Here is a 4,855-nt window from a genome sequence, read left to right as displayed (position 1 = left end):
AAGAAACGTTGCGTCACGGTAGTCACGTGACTCGCTGACGCAACAATATGAATTTGGACATTCTCTTCTTGTTAAATTACTAAATAGGCTTATAAAAATAAAATTAATATTGAAACTTAGATTTATTTATGATGCCAATCATTTAAAAATTTGATAATTATTCAAAGTGACAAAGAGTAGCAAAATGAAATTTCAAAAGTTACTAAAACGATAATTATTACAATAACGAAAAAGAAAAGAAAAAGATGTACCGAGAAATTTTACCAATATGTTTACCTGTGGATAGAGAAAGGACAACTAAGCATATGTTAAATACATTTCACAAATTTTATTATTAACTCAAATAGTGAGATCAATTGACCAGGTTGATGCTACAAGCACTCAATAAACACTAACCCACACTTTAAAAGACACATAACAATTGTTACTTGTTACTATTGGATATTTACCCATTATACTCTTAAAAAATAACATACGTCATTAGTTGTCTATACATCCAAGTAAATACTCTAAGTATTGTGAATTATGGCGTTAAGTAGACAACTGTAACACTGTGTAGCCGGAAATAAATATATGAGAACGATCTTGCACTTTCCCCTCTAAGTGTCAGAGCCAGAACTTAGTTTTCTTAGATTGAAACTTACGGTAACTAAAACGTTGTACTTGAAAAGAAAATGATCCTCTCACTATTATGATGCATCAGAAACTTTTGTTTACAATAAAGGGAAACCAGTTCAATGTCTTAAGAATATAAAAACAACAACAGTTGTTTTTGTTTGATTGTTTTTCCTGTATGCATAAGTTCGATTTGAATAGCTTTATATGTCGACCAGTAAAGCACTTAAGGTTGAGTAACCTGTCTACAGATGACGCTACTTGACTTACTGACCATATGATGCCACAGAAGCAAAGTAAAAACAATTAGATGTAGATCCGCAGGGTCTTCGAAAGTGTTCTCTTTCAAGTGCCTACAAAGTGCATAATTCTTCTCGTGATTCCTGGCATGCACACGTTTTACTGACGTAACGACAACACAAATTGCAACGTTAAACGTTCTTTATGTGACGTCATTTTAGTGTCTACTGACTGACTGACAGATAACACACTATTGTATAGTGGTGGAAGCGGTTGAAACAGATGATACCTCCAGGCTGTCTTCTGCCCACTTTCTGCGGGAGAAATAAAGTGGTTTTGCTTACCAAAATAAAATTACAAGATAGCTAACACCTATTCACATCAGGTTGGTCTAATGTATACTTTCACGAGCATTCATCGTTATTACGTTTATCATATATATCTTACTGTAATACGAGAGCACTATATTTAAATATTGCTGATTTGGTGTGTTTGTTTTAGAGGAAATACACATTGGGTTATCTGCTGTGTCTAATGTGGGGAATCGAATCCCGAATTTAAGCATGTAAGTTTGCAGACTGTCCCGCTGTGGGACTGTTACTGACTATCTCTAAATAAAAAGCAAACAAATAACAACAACAAAAAAAACTGAACAGTGCAACTGAAATTCAACTAAAATACGCTGTATGCAAGTTTTTCTTGAGGAAATCGTGTCTAATGAATAACCCAAGTCCGACGAAAGAGCGCTGCAATACAACACAATACACTCCGTTACGACTATCGAAGATGAAAGGAGAGTAATGTAAGATGTCTGTTGATATATACGCGTGTTTTGAAAAAAAAAACGTATTGTGATAATATTTACTATCAAATGAATTACAGAAGCGGTTCTCAAACTTTAGTGGACTCTCAAACCTATCGATGTTTTTGTTTGGAAGAAGAAGAAAAAAGAGATTCCATGCCAAAATTATATATTTTAATTTATATAAGTTTAATTTTACGAAAAATATTTTTTTATTCTATAAATCATATTTTACAAATAGTTTTATGAAACTCCGGACATGACTCGAGAACCTCAGTTTGAGAAACGCTGAATTAGAGGGTTTAATTGTAGTATAATGTCAGAGAAAGTTCACGAAGGACCATAAAATTGCATGTTGATTTCAAATAATACGCCTCCCAGTGGCTCAGCGGTAAGTCTAAAGGCTTATAACGGTAAAAATCAGGTTTCGATAGATGTGGTGGGCAGAATACAAATAGTCCATATGTAACTTTGTACTTCACAACAAACAATCCGTCTAATACATTTACAAGTAGTAAATATCTGTAGGATGTAATACTCCTTATAGGTACGTGAAAACAAAATCATAATTTACCGAAACGACGTTTTTTTTATCGGCAAACAAGAGGCTGGTGCTATTTATTTGAGAGCCTGCTTCTGTAGAGAAACAGGGTCAGTATGCAGCGTTGCTGTACAAAAAATGGAAAGTGAGATCATGAAATGAACCGGGTTAGAAGCACGTCATTCATGTACATGTGCAGCAAATTAACCTAAATTAGTTGTCGCTTCAGCCAACAGCTTGAGTGCGTGTGGAAATGATATACATTCCTATGTGTCGCCTTATGATGTACATAATCGGACAATGTCCGTGTAACAGCATAACCAGGAATAACACACTATAAATACTGGCTTACTTCATCATCATCGGGCTTTTAACTGTAAACGTAGCTAATCCATTTTACATGTCGTAGATTTTTTTATTTAATTAAAGCCCAACAGTGGCTCAGCGGTAAATTTGAGGGCTCAAACGTTAAAGCCATGGGTCCGATATCTGTGGTGGCACATATCGGATAACCTATCGTATAGCTCTGTGCGTAAATACAAACAAACAAATTTAAGTAAAGTTTATTATATTCATATGGGGGCGGAAGAAATTTAAATTTGAGAGGGAAGGCACCTGACTTGCAATGTTAATCATGACCATTGAATTCAAAACTGAAACAGCGACAGTCATGATAGCTGTACATAAAGCTGTATTCCTCATTCAAAGGGGCACTTTGCTACCGGATCAAAACTTGGTGGAAAAGTCTCCCATTGCCCCCCCCCCCTCCTGTTCCACCGCCTATTATATCGTGTTTTATCAATCTAAAAAACCGATTAGCTCATATTTCTCTTATTGGAATGCTACTTTTTCTGACAGTAAAATTCACGTGCAGAGAAAAAATATTTTCTCAAAATGGAAGAACAAGACATCAAATGCATTATTTCCACGAATATAAAAAATATCATATGGAACTGCTTATTTATCAAGATGGAATAATGGTACACTGCGTATATCATCCTCGCAACTATAACAGTCACATGTAAAAAAAAAAAAAGTATATTTTCTAAGATGGAAGAGTGATACCTTACCTATATTATCTTTGTATGACCATACTTATATGCATATTCTATGCTCTTTTCTCCTTAGATGTTAAAATTAATATAATTGCTTGTTCAGGGTCGGATTGGGAGCCTAAAACGGCCCCGGGCAAATACTCAAAAATGAGGAAGATACATATAGAAAGAGAGATGTACAATAAGTTAGTCAGTAGCACTGGGACAGTATAACCAGGTTATCACCCCAGTGGCCCAGGTGTCACCAGCCCAACGGTGTTCCAACTGCCCAATCCGCCCCTGCTGCTGTTTTTTTTTTTTTTTTCAAGGGACCGAGAATTTGTGATAGAGCATGAATAAATAACTGTAGATTTGGCGTGTTTTATACGTAAGCTATATTCTGTACTTTCTTAAAGGTTAGTTTCACTAATATTGTTGATTAAAACGTGTGACATATATCATATATTTATTTTATTTGCATCTCTCTCTCTATATATATATAAATATAATAGTATTGTCTGTTGTATGTCCATGTAACTACTTCGCAGGGTGTGGATGGATCTTCACCAAAATCGGTATGGAGGTTCATTGGATCCACAGGGAAATACATACAAATTTTCAGATTTGCGTTTTGCGGTTTTTATGGGCGTTTTTTTGTTTGTTTTTTTCCACAACTTCGCCCCCTATAAGCGGATCTTCATCAAATTTGGTATGGAAGTTCAGTTGAGTCAATGGGGAGATACATGCAAATTTTCAGATTTGTGTTTTGCGATTTTTATGGGCCTTTATTTTTTACCACAACTTCGCCCCCTGTAAGCGGATCTTCATCAAATTTGGTATGGAGGTTCCTTGAATCAATGGGGAGATACATGCAAACTTGCAGATTTGCGTTTTGCCGTTTTTATGGGCGTTTTTTTTACCACTACTTCGCCCCCTGTAAGCGGACCTTCATCAAATTTGGTATAGAGGTTCATTGAGTCAATGAGGAGATACATGCAAATTTGCAGTCTACATTTTGTGTTTTGCATTTTTATGGTCGTTTTTTTTTACAATTACATTTAAGGGAAGCAACTTTTTGTGTTCTGAGATAATCTTTCATTGATCACGAAGTTACATAACTTCCGTCAAGGAGACGGGTACTCCAGCTAGTAATTTATATGTTATTTACAATTATGATTATTTTGCAATGTTAGCTTAGTATTTGGATTTAGGGACAAATCTAAATTTTTTTAAGCTTGCCGGACCTCGTGAGATATTACTGGATTAGGACTCGAAAGCATTGTTAACAGCGAGAGCACCCAACAGGTGAAACAATACATTCTTAGAATTGTTAGCTTAGTATTCAAATTTATAACTAATCTAAATCACATAAGATGGCTGGATATTATTGGGATTACGAATAAAAAATATTGTTAACAGCGAGTGAGCCATTGTATTGTCAGTTTTTATTTTATGACTTTATATACACTTGTAGTTAGAACGGTTTACTAAACTAGATGTACTTCAGCAGAGTTCCCGAAAGTGTTTAGTTTCAAGAGTAAATAAAACTAAAATTAAGAGTAAAAAATATTTTCATTTCTTTTTTGAAGTTCATATGTTATGCTGTGTTGTAGCCTACAGAGT

Source organism: Limulus polyphemus, unplaced genomic scaffold, assembly GCF_000517525.1.
Source record: "Limulus polyphemus unplaced genomic scaffold, Limulus_polyphemus-2.1.2 Scaffold2299, whole genome shotgun sequence".
NCBI classification, from domain to species: Eukaryota; Metazoa; Arthropoda; class Merostomata; order Xiphosura; family Limulidae; genus Limulus; species Limulus polyphemus.
The sequence above is the reverse complement of the archived record's forward strand: the minus strand, read 5'-3'. Positions refer to the sequence as shown.